Genomic DNA, 7,229 nt, shown 5'->3' with positions numbered 1-7,229 from the left:
CACGGGGCTTCCGGCCAGGGCGGCCGCGACGGCGCAGAACCTCGAGCGCAGCCAGCGGAGCCGAGGCCGAATGGCCGAGAGCGGCGCCCGACAGCGCTGTCCCCGCAGGCCCAGCCCTACCTACAGATGCGAAGCACAGCCGGAGACGCGCCCGCGCTGCCCTCGCCGCCCTCGCCCCGCCGCGGCTGCTCCGCACTTCCGCTTCCGCTCGGGGCGCTTCCGCTCCAGGGACCGCCCCCCGAGGGGCGGAGCAGAGCCTCCGAGGGGCGGAGCAGAGCCTCCGCGGCGCCCGAGGGGCGAGGTGCGCAGGCGCCGCGCCCGTTGCCTGGAAACCGCACGCGCAGCGAAGGTCGGCGTCCGGGGGTCTCGGCGTCCGGGGGTCTCGGCGTCCGGAGGTCTCGGCTTCCCGCAGGCGCTGGTGGGGCGCTGTCCCTTCCACCGTCCGCTTCGCGGGTTTCCGCTGCCCGGTGGAGCAGTGGGCACGTGGGGCACCTGACGCCGCGGTTCCGCGCAAGAACTAAGAGCGTCCGCTCTCCTCAGCCCCCGGCCAGCTGCAGGGCTGTCACTGAGTCCGGGGCCTTGGCTGCGGGAAGCGTGGCAGGGCGCTGGGAGAACGAGCGGGGCTGCCCTCGGCAGCCGTGACCTTCGGCAAGTTGTTTAACCTCTGCCCCTCCGCTTCCTCTGCGCAAAGTTGGACGGTCACGGTACTTCTCACATCAGCTTCGAAGGGTGGAGCAGAGCGCTGGGCCGGTAGGAAGCACTAGAGCCGTAGGACGATCGTTAGAAGAGCTGTGACGAGCAGGATGGTCCCACGCTTTTTTAGCCAGCGGGCTTGCCCGTCTGGAGTGGCGCGTGGAGGGTTCCAGGAGGTGGAGTAATGGTAGGCGAAGAGCAAGATGCTTTGGAGGAATTTCAGTAACTGGAATGTACGCGCGAGGGAGCAGAGGCAGATAAAAGTGGTTGGGTGAGCAGGGTCACCTGCGCACGTAGAGTCTCCGCCTTCTGTTAAAGAGTTTGAACTTTAAGCCGCCATTTCGACCTTATTCCTGAAGCTGCTTTTAAGATGAGGAAAGTTCACACCCAAGACGTGCGCCCTTGGGTTCGGAGATTGGGCAGTTTTCAGATTACTCACAATTCCCATCCCTACCTGCAATGCCCTTTCTCTGCAACCTAGAGAACGTTTTGGTAGCCGAGTGCGAAACCAATCTATTTTTAGGAAAGTTATTGACAAACTTCGATAATTAATAATACCAAAGTTTTGAAATGCATCTCAGAACTTACCTTTCCACAACCTGTCTCAAGACTGCTGTAAGCCCCAGGGAGCAAGAGGCTCTGTCAGGGAAGTAAAATGATCAACATTGTTCCTTCAGAGCCCCTTGCAAAGTACTTGACAGATCAAGCACTCAAAAAGAATTACCCAAACTAAGTGACGCCATATGTATTAAACAGTTTGAGAAGTAATCTTTCCGTTTGGCATACAAGGCGTTTACTTCCTGTTGATAATTTTTTTCTAAGTAAAATGAACAAACGGTGCTCAGCACCTATTACTGGTTGGGTGCCTAGGGTTACAAGAGGTGTGCGAAATGGTCTCAAGTCTTAAGGCACATACGTTGTGGTTGGGGAGACAGACAGACATTAAATTTAGGGGGAAAAAGCAAAGCATAGTGTAAGGTTTATAACATGTATACAAAGAAAGCGGCAAGGAAGTAATATGTGAGCTGAGCCCGGAAGAAAGGGTGGGATCTGAGAAGGGATTAGAAGAGAAAGGGCTTCCAGGCAGAGAGTGGGAACCTAGGGAAGAGATTGAAATAGGGATTCAGGTTGTGTGGGGGGGAACCAGGGACACTGGACTTCAGGAGCAGGAGGTCCACACTGAGGGCCAGTGAGGCGGGGAGGCAGGCTGCCTGCCCAAAGCCTCTCCTACCACTTGGTAGTCCTCATCTACCCCACAGAACTTCCGAAAAAGCATTTCTGCCTCCTTTCTAAATATGCATAGATGACCAAGGATCAACGGACAACTGAGACAGACAAAAGAAAAAAGAATAAAACAGGAATTAGGAAAGAAAATGTTATAAAAAACCTTATTATCTACAGTCTCTGAAGATAATATTACACCTATAAAAGTATATAAAAGAACATTCAGAAAATAAGAGCTTCAAAATTCTGAAAGCAATAACAAATTTAAAAATTGATGAAAGACATTTGACGATAACCCTCAGATAGCAAAACAGAAAGATGGAGAAAGAAAATATAAGAAAATTAGAAGATTGGGAAGTTTGAAATCTGAAAAATAAGAATTACAGAAAAGAGAACAGGGAAAATGAGGAAGAGGAGGAAATTAACTCAAGAAATAATTCGAGAAAATTTCCCAGATCTGAAAGACATGTTGTCATGTTGAAAGGCTATACCAAATGCCCGCACAACAAAACTGAAAAGACCCACAACAAGGCACATCATCCCAGAATTTCAGAGATAAAGATCTTTAAAAATTCCATAAAAAAAAAATAAGAGGGTCATATTTAAGGGATTGGAAATCAGAATGGCGTGGAAATTCTCAATAGAATCTTAGGAAGCTGAAATTCAATGCGGCATTAACTTCAAAATTCTGAAGAAAATAATTTCAATGAAATTCTCTCAAAATATTGTGTGAGGGTAGAATAAAGATATTTCAGACATGCAGCTCAAAATTATCAAATATTTTATTTCAGAAACGTGCTGTAGGATATTCTCCAAAATTAATAAGTTGAGGAAGCAATATTTAGGATCTAGAAACTGGAGAATCCAAGAGAGAAAAAGGGTCCCAGGACGAAAGCCAGAGACCATCTAGACTGGAGCAGGAGGGCCCTGCGGTCATATCTCCAGGAAAAGTATTACCCATCAAATACCTGATGTGTTTGAAGATGTTAAAAGATCTGCAGAGTTTGGTGACAATAAGTAATAAACACATAGAAAAATCAATAAGCAGATAAATTAAGCAATTGTTGAATCCAGTAAAGATAAAAAGAAATAAAAAAACCTACAAAAAAGAGAATGTAATCATAGCACGTGCCTCAGCTGAGTATAATGATTACCTAATTTAAATAAGGTAAGTACTGGATGGTCATTTAATCAAAAAGGATACTATAACTATTTTTGAAAAATGGGACATGCTCTTATCTTATACGTGTTCATAAATGTGTGTGTTGAGTGCGACCAAAGTTTGCCACTCCAAAATATGTTTTGAGGATGTTGATTTTAATCTGGTTATTATGAAACAAAGGACACAGAAAGAACCTCTGACTTTCCCCGTTACCTGTCTAAAGGAATTTAGCTAGATAAACCTGCTGAGAGGAGGGGGGCAGCACCTCAGCATCACAATGTAAACTGAGTGCGAGGCTGGCAGGGACTCAGCAAAGCCTGTCGTCCCTCTCTGTGCCCCGCTGTTTCTGATGGCCCAGCAGGATTTTGTTTACCAGGTGTTTGCTCTTTCTCTTCTACCTGTGAATTGCTTGCTTTCCCTTTGAAATCCCAGACCCCTGCTTATTTCTCCTTTGTCCAGAATGACATATGAACCTCAGCTTCCCAATGCGTCTTGGTTCCCATATTCTTATGGCCCCCACATGTCCATTGTAATGAATTTTGGACATGTTCTCCTGTTAATCTGTCTCATGTTAATTTGATTAGTAGCCCAGCTAGAAGAACTTAGAAGGTGGGAGGAATGTTATTTTTCTTTGAACCCCACAGTGTCTAGGAAATCAAGGAGAAGAGTTAAGTCCTCATCTTCTAGATTTAGGAAGTCCACAGACAATATACACACCTGAAAAGGAAAGATACAGCATTAGAAATCAGTTCAATGTAGAGGAAGGAGTTGGGAGTGGGGATGCGTGGTATGGAAAATTGCTATTTTTTGTTTTAAATCTAGAAATACTATTTGAATTTTAAAATATGTAAATATGTTACTTTGATATAAGGAAAAAGTTTTATGTTTTAAAAATGTTAAGTAACTAGTACAAGTGGTTTTAAATAGCATAATTGTTATTGTAACCCAAATCTGTCTAAATTCTAAAAACTTCTCTTTTTTTTGGCTACAGTACAGTAAAGAAAAGGGAAAGCCAAAGCTTACTTCCAGATCTCTTTCCCAGGAGGCTGAGAGAAAAGCTGTACATAGAAATCAGTGTAACGTAGCAAAAATAAAAATTACGCGTGACGAGTCACCTCCTTCCCGCCCCTGCTTACATGGCATACAGACATTGCCCATGCCCCCTGGCACACACAGGGTTTATCAGTTTGGTCTCAGAGAATCTAAAAACGAGGTGGAGAAATAGAGACGGTAAGAAAGAAAGAAAGGAAGAGAAAGAAAAAACTGTAGGTTGAAAGTAGGGAGAAGTTGGGAATCGAGAGTAAAATGCTGGCGAGAAAGACTTCAGGTCAACAGTGAGAGAAAACACGGGGACAAACGAGCTGGGGGAAGGACGGGGTTTATGGCAGGTTTCTCTTGGTGACAGTTTGACCCTTTAAATAGCCTTCGAGGTTTATTTGGAATTTTAATTTTCTTTGAACACAACAACGATGTGAGGCCTAGATCTATTTGAATCATAGTTCATCCAAAAATTGGGAAAGAAAAAAGCCATAACCATAACAAAACCCTGACTTCTACATGGTTGATCCACATTAGCTATTACTGGAGTGTTTCACTGCTGATAAAAAGTGTCATAAAGAACATGTCCCTGGTCATCGTGTGTCTGTCTGTGACTTCTGGGCCCTGTAGGCATCGTGCAGCTGGGTAGGGAGCTGGCACATGTCTGGGGCCCACAGTGGGGGATGGAGAGCACCATGGGCTCTGAAGACTGCGGCGGAACCCAAAGCTACCTGACACTGAGAGCAACTCCATGAGATGCCAACTTTTCATTGCGTTATTTGAATGCTGAACTGACTTTCTTTATAGTTAAGGGTACAAAATTAGAGTTTTCTGTTACCTGCAGCTGAAAAGTCTGTTCCAGCTTCTGTCCATGAAGGACTAATTCCTACAGAATTTGTCCTTCCATGCTAAACAACCAGAAAACTAGACAAAATATAGGATTTTACCATTTTCAGACAGTAGACAACAGGAAGTGAAGGGTGGAGAATTTTGAAAGAAGGGAACAATGACATGAACCCCATGACTGACCTGATTTTCTGCCTAGATCAGCAGAGAAAATCAATGAAACAGAAGGCTGGTTCTTTGATAAGATCATTAAAATGGATAAACCTGTAGCCATGCCGATCATGACAAAGACATAGATCAGCCATACTAATGACAGAAGATGGTACCGCAGTTTCTCCCACACTGAAGGGTTAAATGAGGACTAGTTGAGCAGCTTTAGATGAGATGAACAAATTCCTCGAACTGTTCAAATGACCAAACTTGACCAAAGAAGAGATAAAAAATCTTAGTATCCTTATATTTATTAAATCCTATAATTATTACATTGAATTTGCAAGTAAAAACCTTCCAACAAAGGAAACTCCAGACCCAGGTGGACTCAGCGATGGATTCTCTGAAGTACCTAAAGAAGAGTATTACTCCTATACAAACTCTTTCCAAAAGTCAAAAGGCAGAGAAGACCTCTGCACATTGCATAATTAACATAGTGGCAGAAAGTGTCACCCAGCAAGGGCCCACAGCTGGACTCACACTGAAGCTGATACCGATGCCCACTTCCGAGAGAAGAAAGCGTGTTTATTTGGCGGTCTACGGGCCAGGAGACAGGAGCCAGGGCTCAGGCCTGTCTCTGCGCCCAGGGCTCAGCGGTTGTGAGGGCCTCAGCACAGGTCTTCCTGGCAGCGGACTTCGCTTCTGACCGCTTCCGCAGGCCAGGTCCTGTGGTGGGAGCACGTAAGGGTTCACAGGTGTCGCTTATAGGTGGGTGGACTTTGTTTCTGAGTCTTGTTAAAAAACGGGACAGGCCAGTTCAAGCCGGTCTTGCAGGTGCAACAGCAGCCCTGATTTCCCTGTGGACCTCCAGCCCCGATGGCCAGCGAGCGGGTGCGTGAACAGATGCGCACGTGAAGCCTTCTCACTGCCACGCGCGTGGGGCAGCTGGGTCTGACTCGAGCCCCAGCTGTGAACCATGGTTTCGATCAGCTGGCCCCGGTTTTCCCATTTGCTGGACGGTGGTTGGTTCTGTGCTGGCCTATGACAGTTCTGGCCACTAAGAAGCACTTATGCGGGGCCTTTAAGAACCTGAAAACAGCTACATTTCTTGCCTCGATGAACCTGCTAAATGTTAACAGTGATGGTTCCAAGTAGCACTAAAGAAACCATAGTTTGCGATTGTTCCTGAAAAATCCAGACTCGTCACTCCCACTTACCTAGCAACAGCCGGAAGCGTACATTTTGTTGGTACCAGTGATTATGACTGAGCAACAGCCCTGTTCCCATTTTCCTAAAAGAAAATAGCATTCTGAAAACAAATCTTGCTAGTGAGCCAGTGCTGTCCCCAGTCCGTTCCCTGGGACGTGGTGGAGAGGGGGGACTAAAGTAAAATGGGAGGAAGGGGACGGCGAGCAGCAGGGAACGCAGCACTTTAAAACAGGTCTTGCATTTTGAGATGAAGAAATTGTGTTGGTCTGGAGGTGAAAACCATTTGCCTAAATTTGTCCCTTCTATTTTCCTCCAATACTTAGGCTGTTTATTGGGGTCCCTTTCTCTCCAGCCCTTTTCCTGGAGCAGGGCTTTGCAAAGCTGGTCTCCTAGCAGCCGAATGCAGAAGGCCCATTCATATTACAATAGACGGAAGGGAGAAAGAGCTTGGTTTGTTTAAACTGCCTCTGTCTTCATTCACAGCCTGATGTCCGTCTGCATTGTGACGCCCACAATGGCACTAAAGGACTCATTGTGGCTGAAAACAAATCAAAACAGAATAAGGGATGCTAAGATAAAAGAGCCATGCCACAAAATTGCTTTAAAAATCTAAGTCTCACGTCTGAGGTTTGTGTTATCTTTTGGCTGTGTGGCCTGTTGACCGGTATTTGTAAAAACCACTAGAGATTAATAAACAAATAGATGGGAACTTTATGTACATTTTCAAACATGCTTGCACAGAAGGGGTGAGTTTGCAGGGCTGCTTTGGAAGCTGTTTAATAATTACTGTTGTTTGTTTGCACAACATTTGGGGCGCCACACTCAGCACTTTGTGTTTATTTTCCTGATAAACATGGCCTAGCTCTGCCCATGTGGCCCAGCCGTGTCCCCCACACAGTCGCCCCCA

General features: G+C 45.9%; 1 protein-coding gene across 5 annotated transcripts in view; it reads right to left on the bottom strand.

Moving 5' to 3' along the window:
• FAM120B (family with sequence similarity 120B) overlaps positions 1-201 on the bottom strand; it is a 50,708-nt gene extending 50,507 nt beyond the window's left edge. Inside the window, exon 1 of one of the 5 annotated variants that reach the window (XM_025049044.1) lies at positions 121-201. The gene's annotated coding sequence lies outside the window, so the exon portion shown is untranslated. The remainder of the gene's footprint in view (positions 1-120) is intronic. The other 4 variants (XM_025049031.1, XM_025049033.1, XM_025049032.1 and 1 more) reach the window with 4 other exon arrangements.
• Positions 202-7,229: the final 7,028 nt, after the last annotated feature.

The sequence above is a fragment of the Pteropus alecto genome, unplaced genomic scaffold (genome assembly GCF_000325575.1).
Source record: "Pteropus alecto unplaced genomic scaffold, ASM32557v1 scaffold195, whole genome shotgun sequence".
In the NCBI taxonomy this organism is placed as follows: Eukaryota; Metazoa; Chordata; class Mammalia; order Chiroptera; family Pteropodidae; genus Pteropus; species Pteropus alecto.
Note: the sequence above shows the minus strand (reverse complement) of the source record. Positions and strands in the feature narration are given on the sequence as shown.